This window comes from Urocitellus parryii, chromosome 6 (genome assembly GCF_045843805.1).
Source record: "Urocitellus parryii isolate mUroPar1 chromosome 6, mUroPar1.hap1, whole genome shotgun sequence".
Lineage (NCBI taxonomy): Eukaryota > Metazoa > Chordata > Mammalia > Rodentia > Sciuridae > Urocitellus > Urocitellus parryii.
Window position 1 is genome coordinate 122733063 of NC_135536.1, and position 21758 is coordinate 122754820.

The 21758-nt window shown below is 37.2% G+C and overlaps 1 protein-coding gene and 1 non-coding gene across 2 annotated transcripts in view; both read left to right on the top strand.

Moving 5' to 3' along the window:
• Oca2 (OCA2 melanosomal transmembrane protein) overlaps positions 1 to 21758 on the top strand; it is a 364563-nt gene that overhangs the window by 5078 nt on the left and 337727 nt on the right. The gene's annotated exons all lie outside the window — the stretch shown is intronic.
• LOC113190993 (U6 spliceosomal RNA) lies at positions 5849 to 5958 on the top strand. The gene has a single exon (XR_003301850.1). It is a non-coding gene; the product is annotated as a U6 spliceosomal RNA (small nuclear RNA).

The window sequence follows — 21758 nt, forward strand, 5'->3', positions numbered from 1 at the left end:
GTGCCTAACCCTGAATTACTCCCCTTTGTAAAGCAGCGGTTTGCCATGAGTTACTCCATTTTGAGCACAAGGGCCAAGGTAGAATGACTCTATATCTTGTTCATACAAGTAAGCAACCACCATCTGCCCACACAAATTGATAAATAACTTATTTGTGCCAACTTATCAAACAAAGGCACACCTAGACACAGGGGCATCTCAAATCATATCAGAAACACCAGACACAGGAGCTTATCAACCTCACCAGATATAATCCCCTCACCTAAAACCTGTAGAAGGAGGAGCCCACCAAGATTGGACATGGTGTCCTCCTGACCCTGTCACCTGTACAGTTGTCATGAGCCTTGCCCAGGAAAATAGCCACAGTGGCAAACCTCTGGTTCTGTCCCCAGAACCAGTGTGGTTTCTCCTGCCCAAAACAACTACACGAGGCCCACTCTAAGGTATCCTCTGCCTTAACAACTATGAGGAACTGGTTCCTTAAAACCCTTATCTGATCACCTACAGTGATTCTTTGATTCTTTGATTTGTATCTGCTCTCTGCCTGTGCACATTTTAATTAATTTATTTATTTAGTGGTGCTGAGGATTGAACTCAGGGCTTTGCATCTGCCTGTGCTCTTGGCACAGTACCCTGTAACCTTATGGTATGGCTGCCTTAACATCTTCTTAGTCTTTCTATGATGTGTGTGTGTATCTTTATGTGAAGGATGATGTGTGACTTGAGTGTTGTAGATGTTAAAAATTAAGATTGGAATGGAATAAAAGAACTTGTGTTCACTGGGCTTCTGACTATCAGGTGACCCATAAGTCTTTGGTGAATTACAACCACTGAAAGGGGTGTAGCTTGTGAATCTGTTGTTAGTCAATAAATCCCGACATTGTGGAAATACACAATGTGTTGGTCTGTGTTGATGGCATAGCTTGCTCATGATAGGAGGTGAAAGGAGAGGAATGAAGGGCCGTGGCTCAGGTTGGATAGAGCTGGGTGTGAGGCTGGCATCTCACTGTACTGGACACACTGGACTTTGGATTTACACTTGAAGACCTGGGAACGCTGTGGGCTGAGTCAAAGGGAGAGGACAGAAGAGTCATATGGCAGTTGGAGAATAGGCAGTAGGACCATGAAGGTTTGACAGCCTGTACACTGAGTGCCGTTGCTTCTACTCATGAGAGTCAGAATGAGAAAGAAATGGCAAAGGCAGAAAGAGACATCCGATAGCTGGGACTCCTGGTAGGAAGAGATGGGGTCCAAAGTACCATTGGGGATCTGGTGTGTGCTGTGTGAGTGAGTATGTGTGTGTGTGTGTAGGGTGTGTAGGTGGTAGGCAGAGGGTATCAGGATTGTCCAGCCCCCAATTTTGAGGAAAACGCTTTGCTGCAAAAAAGCCAGACAAACCAAAATCCAAATTCTTTTTTTTTTTTTTTTTTTTTTTTTGCTTTTTTGTACTAGGGATTGAACCCAGGGGCACTTATCCACTGAGCCACATCCATACCCCTCTTTATATTTTATTTAAGAGACAGGGTCTTTGCTATGTTGCTTAGAGCCTCATTAAGTTGCTGAGGCTGGCTCCGAACTCAGGATCCTCCTTCCTCAGCCTTCCAGGTCACTGGGATTACAGGCATGTGCCACCATGCCTGGCTGCATTCTCCAAATTCTTTACCTTACTTCTTGTGGCAGATGAGTTTGGGGGCCCTGAGTGTGCCCCTGCCCATGTCTGATGGCTGTGGCAGCTACCTGCTGGAACAGTCAGATCAGAAGGCTCTCCCAGGCCTCTCTGTCCCCATGTGAGCCCGAAGTGAGAAGTTTCCACCTTCTCCAAGAACAGGACAGAAAGTAGGTAGAGTGTCAGGGAGTTGGCCTGGGGGCTGTCCCCATTAGGGCAGAAGGGCCCACTGCTGAGTCACAGCTTGACTCACTCCCAATAGGAGTGCTGGGGTAGGGAATGGAGGCTGGGGACCAGCTGACTGGGCTCAGATGGTGATGCCAACCAGGAGGCAATGGTCATGGCTGAAGACCCCTTCTTTGAGGAGGCCTTCAAGGAGTGGGGCCCCACTTAAGGGTGCCCCCTATGCCTGCCACTGTGAACACGCAGGAGCAGCAGCACTTCCAGGAGGTGGAGCAGCAGTGAACCAGAAACCTCCAGGCAGCTCACAGCAGAACCCGAGAAAATTGTGTTGGCTCAGTCCAACCATGGCGTGGGCTCTCAGGAGAAGGGTCAGCTGGTCTGTGTGTGAGTATGAAGGACATAGGCTGTGACTCACATGTACACCTAGGTAAGCCCCTCAAGCACCCCCCAAATGACACACTCCTGGACACCCATGTGGCTGTGTTGCCTGATGGCTGTGAATGCAGGGTCCCAGCATAGTCTAAAGGTTACTTAAGGGCTTTATTACATTTTCCCTTCTTATTCATAAAAGTAAGTGGAAAATTTGAAAGAACAAATTCTTACTTGAGCCATAAGATGTATAAGTCTTTTAACCCTAGTGCAGGCAAACAAAGTGGGAGTTGTTAGGTATGCAAATCCCAGCAAATCCTTTAGTCTCTGTGGATTTAACTAGTTTATTACAAGTTTGGTTTTGAAGAGAATGAGCAAATCAAACAACGCTGTGAGATGCTACAAGTAGATTGCTTAAAATTGTGTTGAAAAGGCCCCTTGGGGGTAGAGGTCAGTCAGCTTTTTATCACTATGATCCAAACACCTGACAAGAACAACTTAGAGGAATAAAAGTTCATTATGGGCTCACAGTTTCAGAGGTTCAGTCCACAACTGGCCCATTCCTCCAGACCTGAGGTGAGGCAGACTATCATGGTAGAAGGGGTGTGTGGCAGAGGAATGCTGCCCAGTTCATGGCAGCCAGAAAAAAGAGAAAAAGAGAGTGAGATCCAAGGACAAAATATAACCCCCAAGGGCATGCCCCCAGTGACCTCCTTCCTTCAGCCATGCCTGACCTGCCTACAGTTCCCTCCCAGTAGTCCACACACACACCATCATCTTATTCAGCCATAAAGAAGAATAAAATCATGTCATCTGAAGGAAAATGGATAGAACTGGAGAACATTATCTTTGATTATAATTGAATATAATTAATATAATTATGATGAATTTTCAGCTCTCAAAATCTAATCATTTCACCTCTGACCAATCCTGCATTATCTAACACATGGGATATTTTGGGGGGATACTTCATATCCAAACCATACAAGGGTGTAATAATATATTTTTTTTTTTAGCTCTCAGAGAGCAGCTCTCTTGCCACCTGTTCACCTGATGCTTGGTTTAGTGCAGGAATGAAATAGGCAAAGGTAATAGCCTGTAGTGTCCCCTTTGTTCTGGGACTCACAGGAAACCCAGAGTTGATTCCTTGGATCAGTTATGTTATTAACAGTTTAATGAACACATGGATTAGTAAGTGTTATCTTAATGCTGTTAAATCTTTGTGAAACAAGGCAGGATACAGATTTGTAAGAAGAAGGAAGGGAGAATGTATTAGTTATCCATTGCCATGTAGCAAATTACTCCAAAATTTACCAGTAGAAAACAATATACGTGCATTTTCTTTCAGTTTTGTGGGTCAGGAGTCTGGGCATGGTTTAGCTGGGTCCTTTGCTCAGGGTCTTACCAATTGTGAACAAGTTGTCAGTTAGGGACACAGCATCTCAAGTTTCAACTAGGGCAGAATCTGCTTCCATACTCATTTGGTTGATGGCCAGATTCAGCACCTCTTGGGCTAGTGGTCTGACAGCTTCTGTTCCTTGCTTATTCTCAGCTTAAGGCTGCCATTTCGCCAGGGGAGGTATGAGAAACAGTCTCATATAACTGAATCACAGATGTGATACCCATAACTTTAAAAAAAAAAAAAAAATATATATATATATATATATATATATATTTAATTGTAGATGGACAAAATACTTTTTTATTTTTATTTTTAAATTTTTATGTGGTTCCCAGGAACAAACCCAGGGCCTCACACATATGAGATGAGCACTCTACCACTGAGCCACAACCCAGCCCCGACACCCATCACTTTTGCTGCGCTATAGACTTCCCATCTCCTGTTATTTTTGGTTTCACTGAAAAAATTAAATGGAAAATTTCAGGAATCAACAGCTCATAAGTTTCAAGTTGCATGCTGTTCTGAGTAGTGTGATCAAATCTCACTGTGTCTCCCCTGAAGGATGTGAATCACATATCCACACTGTACAATGCCTGGCCATTAGTCACTTGAGAGTCGTCTCAGTTATCAGATCCATTGTCACTGAATTGCAATGCTTGAATTAATTAAATCACAAGTGGTAGCCTGACACTGTCACCATGCCTCCGTCATTCACCCAACTTCATCTTATCACACAGACATTGTATTATCTCACATCATCAAAGAAAAAGGGTGAGTAAAGTACAGTGAGATACGTTGAAGGAAAGACCATTTTCACATAATTTACAGTTTATTGTTATAATTGTTCTACTTTGTTATTATTACCATTGTTAATCTCTTATTGTGTCTAATTTGCAAATTAATCTTTATCATAGACATGTATGTATCAGTAGTATATACAGGGTTTGGTACTCTCTGTGGTTTTAGGCATCCACTAAGGGTCTTGGGATGTATTTCTTGTGGACTAGGCTTGAATACTTTATTCTGTCTGATAGAAATGTGTCACTAGGTTCAGCTAACATCCAAGAGGATGAGATTAAACAAGAGTGTGAACACCAGGAAGCAGTTTATTGGGAGCCACATCAGATGCTCCCTACCTCAAAGATGAACGGTAATGGGGGAAAAGTTGTGAAAAATTTTGCAAGGACTATAAAGATTACTGTTGTCTTCTATGGGAAGCCAAGTGATATCTGGGACTTTTCCAGGTTATCTACATCTTTTTATTGTTTGCAACTGATTATAAAACTGGTAATAAAGCAAATTATTCTCATCTCTTGAAATAAAATTGCACTGTGACTGTGGGATGCATTGTCCAGTTATGCACCAATTTGTAAATTCAGTGCAGTATTCTTAATTGTCCATATATGTGTGGTTCTTTGCATCTTATTGGTTTCTTGTAATTAATAATGTATTTAATGGCAAGTTAAAGAAAATACTTGACATTCAATCATCAGTGTGATTAGTCATGATTTTTATCTGATTTTGACAAAGGTCTTCGACTACAGGGAATCAACAACAAGAAGAGAAAACAGACTTCACTCTAGTGGTAGCCTGACCCTTGGCTTTGAGACCTTGGGCTCCTCTTTATCTCCAGTCCCAGAAATCTGATGGATGCTTCTCAGGGCTGCCCTCTGTCTGACCTGGCTGGGGACTTTGATCCCTTTACTGCCTGAATACACCTAATCTAAAGAAATACATTCTATCCATAATTGTAATGACACAAAACAAAATTTCTAAGTTCAAGATGAACCCTTTTTTGGTCAATATGTAAATTTTCTTCATAAACAAAGTAAACATGATATTTTACATACCACCCCCTTTGGCATTCTCTTTGCTGAATTAATATAGCAATTTTGAATCTCAAATCTCAGATAAGTTTTTATTGATGTTCCCTTTTATCTTAAAACAGCATGCAGGAAATAATAGATAAATACAATTGGCTGTCAGACTGAAAAACTTAAATTATATACTTTTGGTCCATGTTGTATAGAAAGATTTATTTCTGATTAATGGAAATGCATTTTTTTCTGCTAATTGTTCCAAGTCAAGGAAAATAATTTATCTTAAAAATTTCCATTTCAAATTAATTAATTACCTTTCAGTTTTCCACTTAGCAATAATGTATTTAATGGCAAGTTAGATAGGGAAGAAAATTTGAGAGAATTTTTTAAAGTAAGATAGGGGCTGGGGTGCTCGCTTCAGCAGCACATATACTAAAATTGGAATGATACAGAGAAGATTAGTATGCACCCTGAGCAAGGATGACATGAAAATTCATGAAGATAGGGGCTGGGGTTGTGGCTCAGCGGTAGAGCACTCCCCTAGCACCTGTGAGGCCCTCGGTTTGATCCTCAACACCATATAATTATAAGTAAATAAAATAAAGGTATTGGGTCCAACTGTAACTAAAAAATAAAATATTTAAAAAAATAAGATTAAATAAGATAAATTATTGTAAGACAGCATTTACATCTGTTATGAATTGGTGACTATATTTTATTATTGCAAAGCAAAAATGTATTGCTTAAATTTGGAAATTGATTGAAAAAAATGACCATAACACAATAATTGCTATCCATTTGCATTTAACTGTATTTACTTCTAGTTTTTTAATGTCTTTTTACATAGTTGTGCCCACAGTATAAATCTTGTTTTGTCATTCTTTTATGTCACAATGCATTGTAAACAGTGTTGTTTGCATAATACTCAACACTATTATCTTATGTATTTTAATTATATATTTTAATAATTTTACAAAAATAGCATGTAGATCTATTAGTCATGTCAAATAAATTAAATTATGCACCACTAGCACAATCAAGATATGGAGCATTTCTATTATTTCACCTCTATCCCCTCCATATCTCCACCAGCAACTTGTAATCACTGATTGGTTTTCTGTCACTATACTTTTACCTTTCCAAGCATATCACATCAGTGGACCCATTCCATTACTTAGCATAATGTTAAATTCACTTATTAGTTCAGGTATTTTACTGGGATTTTAATTTTTTTTCCAAGTAGACAGTCATATCTGTGAATAAAGAGTATTACAAATCAACACCCAAAATCAATTGTCTTTATGTATTCTAGTAATGAGTCATCTGAAAATAAAATTAAAAAAACATTTCCATTCACAAAAGCATCAATAATCAAATTTATAGGATTAAACTTAATAGAAGATATAAGTGAGAAGATATAAGTGTGATATATAACTAAACAATAAAAAATATTACTTAAGGAAATTAAAGAAGATTTAGATTCATTGAGAGACAGTCAATGTTTATGGATTAGAAAACAACAATATTAAGATGACCCCCACCCCTGCCATTGATCTATGAATTCAATAAAATCCCTAAAATAGTAACTTACTACACAGGAACAATTTCATCAAAATGGCAAAATGGAAAGTTCCATGTTCTTGTTCTCCTACAGAAATGTTGGAAAACATGCAGAATCTCTCAGAAAAAAAAAATTGCCAGAACTCAGAAAACCAGTTAAAGACTGTAGCAACCAAGCAAATGCTGAATCAAGTACAAGATAACTGGGAAATGATAGGAAAGTTTGTGGCATTTTTACTTGTACTTTTCTCACTCCTTACTCAGCATGATGGCAATCAGGAGATGGCAGACTAATCTTAAAATTAGTCCCTAGTTTGAGAGGGAGAAGAGTAGATCTTACTTGTAAATTATTGTGTGTTTCTGTTAAACTTGTATGGGGGATAACTGAAGGACTGACACAAGATCCTTTTTTCTGTTTTGGCTATCTCAGAACACAGGCTGAAAAAGTGGTGGTTATTGCTGGAAAACTCTGAGGGAATCTGACAAATTACAGATGCCTGGGAAGAAGCTTACAAATTGAGAAATACAGTAGATTGCTTAGCTCTGGAAGCAAAATCTGGGGCAGTTTCCTTTGGAAATGGATATATCTAAAAGTATTCATGTGAGTGATGGAATTTAGAAAGCCATCAAGGCAAGATGCATGCTCAAAAAAAAAAAAAACCATAAAAGACCCTACTTTCCCCTAGTTTCAGCCCTATTTCCACAAATACTATATATGGAAAAATTCCTTGGTGGAGTCCCAGCTAAGTTTCAATGGAGTATCCTGGTGAAGAGCCAATCTGAAAAAACTGGAAGAAATTTTTAATTTTGTCTTCTGTGGATTTTTCTTGTTTTTCTGTTTTTTTTTTTCTTTCCAAAGCTGTTGGCATCAGGGAAATATCTGTCAAAAGATTAGTTGAACATGAATGAAGGAACAGAGACCATACATGAAAAGGAATACTACTCTCAGAAAAAATGTTTGAAAATGTATCTAAACATTTTCAATGTACTGCTGAAGCTATCAGTAATATAATAATAATAAGTATAATTTTAATAACAAAAGAAACTACAAAGCATACAAAGAAACAGGGAAGTATAGCCCACTCAAAGGAACAAGGTAAATTGAAAGACATTATCCCAGAGGCTGTTTAGATATCAGATTATCAAAGTCTTTAAAACAACTATCTTAAAAATGCTCAACTAGCCAAAGGAAAAAAATAGCAAATAGGAAAAGGAAATAAGGAACATACTCTATCAACATAAATAATAATATCAGCAAAGGTGTAGAAAGTATAAAAAAGGAATTGAGAAGAAATTCAGAGCTGAAAAGTACAATAATTGAAATGAAAAACTAAGTAGAAGGGTTCATAGCAGACTGGAAGAGGAAGAAGAAAGGATCAACAAACATAAAGATAGAACCATTGAAATTATCTAGTCTGGGTAGTAGAAAGAGAAGAGACAGAAAAAAATGTGTATAGAGCCTAAGGGATCTGTGGGGAACCATTAATTAGAACAATATAAATATTATAGGAGTTCTATAAAGGAGAGGGAGGGAGATGGAGAGGGAGTCAGAACAAATATTTAAAGAAATAATGGCAGAAAATCCCCCAAATCTGATGAAAAAACATGAATCTACATATCCAAGGGTCCTCACAAACGCCAAATAAGGTCAACTCAAAGAGATTCATAGTAAGACACATTGTAATCAAACTTTTGAAAGCCACAGGCCAAGAGAATCTTGAAAGCAGCAAGGAAGAAGTAAATTGTTAACATACAGAGATCTTCAATTAGATATGCAGCTAATTTCTCACCAGAAACTGTGAAGGTCAGAATGCAATGGGATGACATATATAAGGTGTTGAAAGAAAAATTCTATATGTGGAAAATTCCTTAAAAATTAGGAATAAATTAAGACATCACTAAGTAAACAAAAGCTGAAGGAGTTCATTACCATTAAGCAGTCCCTACAAATATTACTTAAATTTTTATTGTTTTGAAGGGCTGGGGATTAAACACAAGGCCTTGCCTATGATAGGCAGGAGCTCTATTATTGAGCTACATCCTCAGTCCTAAAAGAATTACTAGAAGAAGTCCCTGAAGAAGAAATGAAAGTATACTGGACAACATCTTGAATTCTAAAGAAGAAGGAGAAAAGAAGAAGAGGAGGAGGAGGAGGAGGAGGAGGAGGAGGAGGAGGAGGAGGAGGAGGAGGAGAGCATTGGTAAAGGAATCCACATAGGAAAATGTAAAACACAATATAAAGTATGTTTTGTACGTAATTTATCCTTCCATCTGTTTTAAATGACAACTGCATGAAGCAGTAATTATAACTATATTCTAAAGGAATACAATGTATAAAATGTAATTTACAGCCTATAATAATATAAAATAGGTGAAAAGGAACATAATTATTTAGGAGAAACTGCAAGAATTAGTTGGCATTAATTCTAACTAGATCATTTTAAGTTAATATGATAATTGCAATCCCATCATCATCATTATCATCAGCAGCAGCATCATTATCAACAACAACAAAAAAGAGGTTTTTCATCTGTTTTGTTTGATACCCAAATATTTTATTTTCTTTGATGTTATTGTGAATGGGATAGTTTTTCTAATTCCTCTTTCAGTGGTTTCATCATTGATGTATAGAAACACAATTGATTTGTGGGTGTTAATTTTATATCCTGATACTTTGCTGAATTTGTTTATGAGTTCAAGAAGTTTTCTGATGGAGTTTTTTGGGTCATCTAAATGTAGGATCATGTCATGAGGAAGTAGGTACATTTTGAGTTCTTCTTTTCCCATTCACATCCTTTTAATTTCTTTCTTCTGTCTAAATGCTCTGGCTAGAGTTTCCAGGATATGCTGAATAGAAGTGGTAAAAGAGGGTATCCCTGTCTTGTTCCAGTTTTTAGAAGGAATGCTTCAATTTTTCTCCATTTAGAATGATGCCTTGGGTTTTGCATGAATAGCTTTCACAATGTTGAGATATGTTACTACTATCCCTAGTTTTTCCAGTGCTTTGAACATGAAGGGGTGCTGTGTTTTGTCAAATGCTTTTTCTATATCTATTGAGATAATCATGTGATTCTTGTCTTTAAGTCTATTGATGTGATGAATTACATTTATTGATTTCAATATATTGAAACAAGCTTGCATCCTTGGGATAAACACCACTTGATCATGGTGCACTATCTTTTCAATATATACAATTTGCCAGTATTTTATTAAGATTTTTTGCTTCTATGTTCATCAGAAATATTGGTCTGAAATTTTCTTTTCTTGATTTGTCTTTCTCTGGTTTTGGTATCAGGTTGATACTAACTTCATAGAATGAGTTTGGAAGCTTTCCCTCATTTTCTAATTCATGGAATAATTTGAGAAAGATTGGTATTAGTTCTTTTTTGAAGGTCTGGTAGAACTCAGCTGAGAATCCATCTGATCTTGGCTTTTCTTTCTTGGTAGGCTTTTGATGATATCTTCAAATTAATTGCTTGAAATTAATCTGTTTAAATTTTCTATGTCCTTATAATTCAATTTGGACAGATTGTATGTCTCTAGAAGTTTGTCAATGTTTTCAAGATTTTCTATTTTATTGCAGTATAAATTTTCAAAATAGGTTCTGATTATCATATGTATTTCAGTAGTCTCAGTAGTGATATTTATTTTTTTAATTGTGAACTTTAGTAATTTGAGTTTTCTCTTTCTTTTTGTTAGGGTTTATCAATTTGTTATTTTCTTAAATAACCAACTTTTTGTTTTGTCAAATTTTTAGATTTTTTTCTTTTATTTCAATTTCATTGATTTTAGCTCTGATTTTAATTATTTCCTATCACCTACTATGTTTGCTATTGATTTGTTCTTCTTTTTCTAGTGCTTTGAGATGTAATGTAATATCATTTATTTGGTGATTTTCTATTCTTTTAATTAATGAGTTCAATGTAATGAACTTTCCTCTTAGCACTGCCTTCATAGTGTCCCAGAGATTTTGATATGTTGTATCAATATCCTCATTTACCTCTAAGTATTTTTTAAAATTTTATCCCTGATTTCTTCTGCTATGCATTCATCATTCAATAGTGCATTATTTAACCTCCAGGTAAGAGAAGTTTCTATTTTTTTATTTTATCATTGATTTCTAATTTCTTTCCATTATGATCTTATAGGATGCAAGGTATTACCTCTATTTTTTGTATTTGATAAGAGTTGCTTTGTGACCTAAGATATGGCTTATTTTAGAGAAGAATCCATGTGCTGCTGAGAAGAAAGTATATTCGCTTATTAATGGATGAAATATTCTATATATGTCTGTTAAGTCTAAATTATTAATTGTATAACTTCTTCATTTAGTTTTTGTTTTGAGGATCTATCCAGTGGTGAGAGAGGCATGTTAAAGTCACCCAGTATTATTATGTTGTGGCCTGTTTTCTTCTTGTATTTGAGAAGGGTTTGTTTGATGTACATAGATGCTCCATTGTTTGGGGCATAAATATTGACAATTGTTATGTCTTGTTGGTGTATAATTCCTTTCAGCAGTATGAAATGTCCTTCTTTGTGCCTTCTGATTAACTTGGGCTTAAAGTCCACTTTATCTGATACGAGGATAGAAACGCCTGCTGTTTATGAGGTCCATCTGAATGATGTTTTTTTCTATCCTTTTACCTTCAGTCTGTGGATGTCTTTGCCTATGAGGTGAGTCTCTTGGAGGTAGCATATTGTTGGGTTTTGTATTTTAATCCATTAAGCCAGATTGATGAGTTTAGGCCACTTACATTCAATGTTATTATTGAGATATAATTTTTATTCCCCATCAATTTTGACTTATTTAAGTTTTTAATTTGAATTTGTTTCTCCATTGAGTCACTATTCTTTTAATGTAGTTCTTCCCTTTGCTGTTTTTCACTTCTTCTTTATGAAATATCTTGTTGAGTATGTTTTGTAGGGCAGGCTTTCTAGTTGTGCATTCTTTTAACTTTTTTTTTTATCATGAGAGTTTTTAAATCTCATCAATTCCAGTGTTTACTTTTCCTGGGCATAGTGTTCTTAGACTGGTATCCATTTTCTTTTGGAGTTTGATATGTATTATTCCAGAGCTCCTACCTTTGAGGTTCTGGGTTGAGAGACCAGCTGATATCCAGATTGATTTCCTCTCTACATGTTACTGGTCATTTTTCTCTGGTAGCCTTTACAATTCTATCCTTATTCTGTATGTTAGGCATTTTTGTAATAAGGTGTCTTGGTATAGGTCTGTTGTAATTTTGTATATTTGGGGTCCTGTAAGCGTCATATATTTGATTTTCCATTTCATCCTTAAGGTTTTGGGAAATTTTGTGGTATTACTTTATTGAAAAGATTGTGCAAGACTGTGGAATCAGCCTAGATGCCCTTCAATAGATGAATGGATTAAAAAAATGTGGCATTTATACACTATGGAGTATTACTCTGCATTAAAAAATGACAAAATCATAGAATTTGGAGGGAAATGGATGGCATTAGAGCAGGTTATGCTAAGTGAAGCTAGTCAATCTTTAAAAAACAAATACCAAATGACTCCTTTGATATAAAGGGGAGTAAACAAGGACAGGGTAGGGACGAAGAGCTTGAGAAGAAGATTTACATTAAACAGGGATGAGAGGTGGGAGGGAAAGGGAGTGAGAAGGGGAATCACATGGAAATGGAAGGCGATCCTCAGGGTTATACAAAATGACATATAAGAGGAAACTAGGGGTAAGACAAGATAATACAAATGGAAGAAAGGATTTACAGTAGAAGGGGTAGAGAGAGAAAAGGGGAGGGGAGGGGAGGGGAGGGGGGATAGTGGAGAATAGGACAGACAGCAGAATACATCAGACACTAGAAAGGCAATAGGTCAATCAATGGAAGGGTAACTGATGTGATTCAGCAATCTGTATACGGGGTAAAAGTGGGAGTTCATAACCCACTTGAATCAAACCGTGTAATATGATGTATTAAGAACTATGTAATATTTTGAAAGACCAATAATAATAAAAAATAAATAAATAAAAAATAAAAGCAGCTTAATCTTGAAAAAAAAAAAGAAAAGATTGTGCATTCCTTAGGTTTGTTTCTCTGTACTTTCATCTATCCCAATAAATCTTAAATTTGGTCTTTTCAGGTTATCCCATATTTCTTGTAAGTAATGTTCATGGTCTCTTAATGTTTTTTCTTCATGGTCAACTTTGTTTTCATGGATATATATTTTGTCTTCGTTGCCTGAGGTTGTCTTCCAAGTGGTCTAGTCTGTTGGTGTCTTTTAATTTTTAATTTGGTTTATTTGCCTTTTAATTTTTAATTTTGGTTTATTTATTCCTTCATTTTGAGGATTTTGGCTTTTTTTTCAGAGTCTTTGTCTCTTTATTGAAGTGATATACCACTTTATTTTCTCTCTGATTTCACTCCTTGTACCATCCTTTACTTTTACAGATTAGTTTAACTATGTACATTCCAAACTCCTTCTCTGACATTTCTTCCACCATGGTGTTGATAAATTCTCTTTTGAAGTATCTTGGTTTATTTGGGGTGATTTGTTCCCTTGCTCTTTCATGTTGTTTTATGTCTACCCGTCTAATAGTATGGATCTGAGGTAGTCGAGTTTCTACCCTGTGGACGTATAGTGTCCCTGAAGGTTTCTAGTACTTTACAATTTAGGGGGAGACAAATAATAACTATGACTTCTACAATGTTAATGATCACAAATGATATGATCAGTTATTGCTTACAATAAATATATCAATTTTGCAAATGGGTTTACAATTTCAAATGGTGGACATGGAGGGAAAAAAAGTGATATAGGATGTGATGATTATGACGGAGGTGGAGAGAAGGTAGAAGTGAAAAGTTAAAGGAAGGGTGAAAGATAGAACAATAGAGATTGGCTGCTGGCAGGAGGAAAAGAGAGAATCTAGGGAAACAGGTAAGAGAAAAAAATGTATATAAGGCAAAAATTAAAAAAAATAAAAGAATACAAAACAAAACTAAATTATACTAATTGAACATCCCATTCTTCAGAAAACTCATCCTTGAAAAATAACTAAATTCTGCATTCAAAAATGTTAGGTTTGAGAAAAAACCAAATACGAATATGTTTCAATGTCCATGTACCATAAAGTCACAATTAAACAGAGAGGGGAAAAAGGAAAAAAAAAATCTCAGTGAAAAGTCAAAGAAGTATTTCCATTGGAGTTCAATAAGATTCATAGCTTCTCTTCTCAGCGGTTTTAGGTGGGGTGATCTGGAGTGTGATGTTCCACCCTATGGATTGCTGAAGTGAGAGTGGTAATCCTGTAGGCCAAATTCCTGGAGGCAGGGTTTAGGTTTAAGAGGGCTCCAGGCTCTTTGCTGAATGCTAATTGGTCTGGAGATTTTAAATCAGCACACCTCAAGGGCCCAGTAATTTCTGGTCCACGTTGGAAGACTGTACCCAGGAATTTCCCCTGGGTTCCTCTCATGTGGTGGGGGAGCCAATTCTTAGTCCCCTACATTATCTATGGACCCTATGTTTCCTGGTCTCAGATTCAGTCTCCAATCTCTCCAACCCCCCGTCCTTCTGAGTTCTGGCCGGACAGAACTCTCCCAGCCAGTCCTGCAAGCTGGGTGAGTTTTCATAACCAGTTGTCCCTTGTGTAGACCTCTCTCCATGTCTGATTTTCTCCCGGTCACTTAAGTCCACACTGTATTGTACAGCGTGTGTTTACTGTGTCTGTATTTTGGGCCAGACTTGGGTTTGCCCCTGCACCACAGCTGCAAAACGGTTCCTTCCTTGGTCTTCACAGGCCTCCTGAAGAGATGGTAATGGCTTCTTTCCAACACAAGGATATTTTGCAGCACGCCATTCAGGTTTTCTGGGCAATATCCTTGTTCTCTAAATACTCCATACCCAGATAAGCTTCAGGCCTCCCCAAAATTTGGGTTCTTTTAATTCCCTTATCCCTCCACTTTGCTGATGGAAGGACTGGTCTGGCTGGTGCTTCCAGCCTAGCTGAGGCAGCAGCTGTGCTGTGCCACAAGGGATTTCTTCCTTGTTTTATTATACCCAACCTCCTGAGTCCCCAGTCTGCTTTCAATGTCTAGTTTTAAATTCCAGTAAAGTCCTCCCCCACACCTATATTGTTTGCTCTCCTTCCAGAGAAGTTGCCTGCTTGCTTTCTTGGCTTCATGCCACAGAGCAGCCAGGAAAGTGACCTCCTCTATTCCACCATCTTGAAGATCCCATTGCATTGTGATTTCTGTTGTTGTTGTTGAAAATTTGGCATTTGACTATTATAATGGGAAAACTAATCAGATTCTTCCCCTTTCTCAGAGTTTTTTTTTTAAATTTTGTTTTGTTTTGTTTTAATGGTTGAAGGCTGTAGTGGTTTCTTTGTTTGGAAACTTCTCCAAACTATTTTTGAAATATTTTGTGTGACCTCTGAAATATTTGTTCACTTAGTTCACATTCAGCTGATGTTTTGACAGAGATTCTTTAAATGTCAGAAGCCAAAGCAAGCAAACAAAAAAGAAAACAGCCACTTCTTCCAGTCTTTTGAAGACAAGCTCTGTGCCAAGGGACTTCTTCACCGTCTAGACAGGTTTGTTCTACATCTAGGAATCAGCTTGAAGTGAAAGTATAAATTTTTTTCCAGGAACATTTTGAGCATGTCTTTTGCCTGAGCTTGTCTGTCATCTCTTGCTCTTGGTGTCTATGGGTTTGTAGTCCACTTTGAAGTTCTTCTGAGAAGGGCTATTGCTTTTTCTGCCTGAATTTGAAGGATTGTGATACAGAGAGGAGCATCTTTTACCAGGCACCATCCTTCAAGGATGCCCAAGACAACCTAGAAGACACACTACATAATTTTCAGATAAATTCTGTTGTACTCCTTCTGATTTGAGAGGAGAAACTGGAATTGCTCAGGGGCAAAATAAAGCTGCTTCTGATTGAGGCTCTTGTTTGCTTGCTGTATATCTTCAAGAAATCCAGGTAGCTGCTTGCTGGGTTTTTTGTTTTTGCATTTTTTATGTTTCTGTGGACGAATGAGAGCTTAGAGCTTCCTAGTTGGACATTAGCTCTCTCTTTCCTTTTTAACATTTTATTTTGCTGGCTGTGGAATTCTTGACTGACAGATTTTATTTTGGCATTCATCTGCTCTGGAGTTCCTCTAGTGACTTTTCATTTCATTTATTGCATTTTATAGATCTAGAATTTCCATTTTTTTAAAAAATACTTTCTATCTTCATTGATACTCCATTTGGTGAGATAGGATTCTCATACTTTTATTTAGCTCTTTACATAAGACTTCCCTTAGTTCTTTGGATCATGTTTAAAATAGATGATTTAAAGTCTTTGTCTAGGTTTTCAATGTCTGGCTTTCCTCAGAGACGGTCTCTATTTACCTTTATTTATTTACTTTTTTTCTGAGTATGGGCCATACATACTTATATATGTCATCTACATATTTGTTGAAATTGGAAATTTAAAATAATACAGAGTGGAAACTATGGAAATCAGATTCTTCCTCCTTTCTCAGAGTTTGTTTTTAATTTAAAATTTTTATTGTTGCTGTTTTTTTAGTGACCTTCCTGAACTATTTTGTCAAACCTGAATTCTTTGCTGTGGATGATGCTGAGTTCTCTGTTCAATTGGCTTAGTGATTGAACAGAGATATTATTGAATGGCAGAGATATTCTTAGGATCTACAAGGTGGACTACAAATTCACAGACACTAGGAATTCCCCTTGTTTTTGCCAAGACACTACTTGTGCATGTCCAGGGAAGCTTGCAATATTCAGCTAGGCATTCTGCCTCATTCTTCACTTCCTACCCTGGCAGATCCTCCAGGTTGTCCAGATAGGAGAGCTTAGGGCCTTCCTGGGTCTTTCTTGGACACATCCACAGCCCTGGACATGTACATAGCTCCTAGGAATGCATGTGGCCTTTGACATTCCCAGGAATGTATTGGAACTTTTTAAAGCCTCTTATGGACATCTCATTCCCCAGCTGTTCCTTTTACGTATTTTTGGTCAGCATCCTGTTAGTCCCAACTGATAATTGCTGTGTCAGGAAGTTGTCATGTTAAACAACTGCTGCTGATTGAGATAAATTCCCCTGAGGAGAAGGCTATTTACTATAGGAGCTGAGTCAGGTCAAATGCAAAAACACAATGGTGTTTTATCAGCCATAGAGATGAATGAAATTGTCATTTGCAAAAAAAAGAAAGGAACCTGAGAATATTGTGTTAAGTGAAATAAGCCAAACTCAAAAAGTGAAGGGTCCTATTTTCTCTCACATGTGGAAGGTAAAGAGGAAAGGGGAAAAGAAAAGGGTGTGTTTGGGCGTGTGTGTGTGTGTGTGTGGGTGGGTGGGTGTAAATCTCATGAAAATTGATGGGAAAGAGATAAGGGGGAGGGAGGAAGAAAGAAAGAGGGGAAATACTTAGAAATGCCACTGACCAAATTGTATTCTTATATCAAGTGCATGTATGAATATCTAATGATGAATCCCACCATTATTTACAACTATAATACACCATTAAAAATATGGAATAACATAGGCAAGATCTGTGAGTGATGTTTTCCAAAGTACTTTCAGATGGCTCAAACAGTGACATTTCTCTAATAATGGAAATTTGGAAAAGTTCTAGCACACTCCTGCTCCATCCAGTGGCTGCTAGGACTTTAGATTTTTCACCAAAGTAGGTTTGTTAGTTTTTAGGCCAACTGAAGAACTGGGTAAAGGGATCTAGAAATAGTACAAGTTCATTTTTTCTAGTTGCTCCATAGCTAGGATTCAAGCATCAGGATTATGGTTTTTCAGTGAGGTAGGTAAAAGGAAATTCACTAAAATTTAATAGTGGGCAGTCAGATTGTCTTAGAGACTCAGAAATTCAGGTGCATTGAACAAAAAACAAGAAAGAGTACTTTGGAGCCAATCTGGTTGCAGCAGTGGCAGCAGCAGTACTGGGTCACTACAGATTGGAGGGATAATGCAGAGAGAAACACACTGGACAGATTTGGCACTGAAAACTCTATAGACCAGAAAAGCAGCCTGAACTTAGCTGATCCAGGGGCTGCACAGAAAACTGGTGTTTGAAAAGTGCTGTGTATTTTTTAACTGGCAAATTGGAAGCTGAGATGGGAGCCATCTTGAGGAGCCCATGCTGCAGGTTGCTACTATGGGAGCCTGGGAAATCATAGCAAATATTTTCATACTGTCCCAGTAAGTGTATACCACAAATATTTCCATACTGTCCCAGTAAGTGTATACCACAAATATTTCCATACTCTCCCAGGAATTGCATACCACAAATATTTCCATACTGTCCCAGTAAGTGCATACTGTTTGGCCTAAGGTGTACCTAGCAGAACATGGGTAAAAAAGGCACAAAGATGATTATACCCAGAGGGATTCAATTCAGAAAAATGGAGGGTAGTGCAACTCACTCTCCCTTTGAGTCTGGCAGCTCACATGACCAGAAGAAGAAGGTAGGAAACTGAACAGGCAGATGTGATTACACTCAAAGACTAATCCTGGAAAGGCTGTGTTCATGGGCAGCTGTGTGTGTGGAGGATTGGGTCCATTGACTCATGAATAGAATTCTTGGGAGGCTTCAGAGATCTAAACTCCCAGACTCCCAGTAGAGATTGGCATCTGTCTGGCCATAGCCATGTGTTGATCTAATCTCTCTAGAGCAGATGCCATTAAAAAAATTAAAAAATAAAGCCTGATTAGACCTAAACCCAAGCCATTGAAACTCCCCTCATAAAGTTCAGTAGCAGCCTCTGGGAATGCATCAATGTGTCTGGACAGAAAAACTCCAATTAATAGCACTTCCCATTTTACCTTATCTTATTCTGGTGAGAAGGGAAGCTGAGAGCTATTTCAACCAGATTTGGTGTTAGACCACTACTATTGGCACCTCAACAAGCAACATAAAAACAGGGGGTTAACAACCCCCAGCCCTTGCTCTTTCTCTCTCTCAGTGTATATTGTTTTTGCTGTCAGCAATTGCTGACCCTACCATTCCCAAATAGAGGAGACAAAAAGGCAAACTAATGACCAGGTTCCAAGGAGGAACAGCTAGGTGCTGAACTTAGGTCTTACTTATGGACATCCATTCTTACATTGAAAGCACAGAGGTTAACACAAGTCTGTGGATACAACACCTATATGGTGGTCTCAATCTAGATAACTCTAGGACACTTTGGCAAGAGAATGCCATGCCATAAAAAGGTCCACACATAAGAGTGAAAGAGAAAATTTATTCAAACAGATGCGTAAAACTCAACAGCAATAATAAAAAGGTAACATGATGCTTCCTAATGTCATAATTCACCAGCAGCTGACTCTAAAGATACTGAAGTGGATAAAAATATTAGAGAAAAAATTCAAAAAGACAATTATAAAAATGATCAATGAATTTTAAGAGAACACAGAAAAACAACTGAATGAATTAAGAAAGTCAGTATAAGTTATAAAAGAGAAATTCAATAAGAAAACATGAATCTTAGAAGTTGTGTTAAATCAAATAAAATGTTCAGTTGAAAGTCTCTCTCTAATAGAGTGGACCTTACTAAAGACAGAATCTCAGAGCTGGATGACAAGAACATTCAGATTGTATTAAAGAAAAGAAATAAGTCACCATGACCAGAATATACAAGAACTCTGGGACAACATTAAGAGCCCAAATGTAAGAATCATTGGAATTGAAGAAGGTTGTTAGATGCAGATTAATGAAATAGATTGTCGCAGCTTGGACAACAATTTGTTCAGGGGTAACCCAACCAGTTGATGAGGAGATGGATAAAAGACAAAAAGACACATGAATAGAGAAAAATACAGGGCTTGGGGGTTCAACCAACTTCTGATGGAGGAAGACTGACCACAAGCAAGCTTAGCATGTTTATAATATAAGTTTTATCATTAAAAGGGTTATTGTGGGAAAGTTTCTTCAAAGCAAGTGGAGCCAAGGTCATGAGTATGAGCAACCTGATTATGATTATCAGTGGGCACCCATTATATTCTACCCCAAAGCAACTGGCATCTGAAAATCAAGGTTAAGAACTGAATAGCACCATGACTTGCACAGAATGCCCTCTTGAACAGGAAATAACCATAGCAACTGAGTTATCTTTATCGGCACCTTCACAATGAGGGTTCTCCAGAGGGGCATCACCTCGGTCACAGGACAGTTTCAAAACCCATAATTCAGTCACTTCTCTCAACAATGAATAATTTCTTTAGGGGAAACAATAACAAAAACATTTCAAATCTGAGAATGAGATGGAAATCCAGATATAGGACACATTCAGAATCCCAAACAGGCAAGATAAAAAACAAAGAACCCCTCCATAATACATTATAATTGAAATTCTTAATGTACAGACATAGACAGAATTTTAAAAGCCTCAAGAGAAAAATATCAGGTCCCATTTAGAGGTAATCCAATCAGAATTACTTCTGATATAGTAGCACAAACTCTAAAAGCTAGGAGTGCTTGGAATGATGTGTTTCAAGTCCCCAAATAAAATAACTGTTAATAAAGACCACTATATCTGGCAATCTATCCTTTAAACAGAAACAAAGCCTTCCAAGATAAGCAGAAACTAAAAGAATTCATGACTACTAAGCCAATGCTACAGAACATACATAAAGAAATACTCTGCCTAGAATAAATAAAAAGAAACCCAAGAGCTTACAAATGGACAAATCCCATTTGAAAAGTAGTTAACAAATGAGAAATACGAACAAATTAAGCATTAGAAATAAATTATAATGGCAGTATTAATAAACATCTCTTTATAGTAACATTGAATGTAAATTGCCTCAACTCTCCAATTAAAAGACCTGTGCTGGGGGCTGGGGATGTGGCTCAAGCTGTAGTCTGCTCACCTGGCATGCGTGCGGCTTGGGTTTGATACTCAGCACCAAATACAAACAAAGATGTTGTGTCCGCCGAAAACTAAAAAAAAAAAAAAAATAATAAAAATAAAAATAAAAATTCTCTCTCTCTCTCTCTCTCTCTCTCTCTCTCTCTTAAAAAAAAAAGACCTGTGCTGTCAGAATAGATTAAAAAACAAGAACAAACTATATGCTGTCCACAAGAATCTTACCTTTCAGGCAAAGACAGCCACAGACTGAAAGTGAAAGGACTGAAATTGATATAGCATGTGAATGGAGGCTGAAAATAAGCAGGAGTAGCTACTTTCATGTCTGACAAAGCAGAATTAAAGTCAAAATTATTTAGAAGAGACAAAGAATGACACAGATTGTTTCTTTTGCTGAGAAGAAAGTATATGGCAAAGGGAAACCAACAAGAATATATAACAAAAGTAAATACTTATGCCCCAAACATTGATGATCCTAATTACATAAAAGAGACACTACTCAAATTAAAGCCTCAGATAGACCCTAGAACAAATATTAGGTGATTTCAACACACCTTTCTCATCAATAGATCATTCATCCAGACAAACTTGGTAAAGACTGTTTGGACCTGAAAAATATTAAAAACCAAATGAAGTTAACAGATAGCTATAGAAAACTTCATCCAACAATAGCTGAATATACTGTCTTCTCAGCAGTTCATGGAACCTTTTCCAAAATAGACCATATTTTAGGCCAAAAAGCAATTATTTGAAAATTTAAAAAGATATGACTTCTAATGGTGCTGGGAAAACTGGAAATCCATATGCAACAAAATGAAATTAAACCCCTATCTCTTATCATGCACAAAGCTCAACTCAAAATGGATCATGGACTTAGGAATAAAACCACAGACCC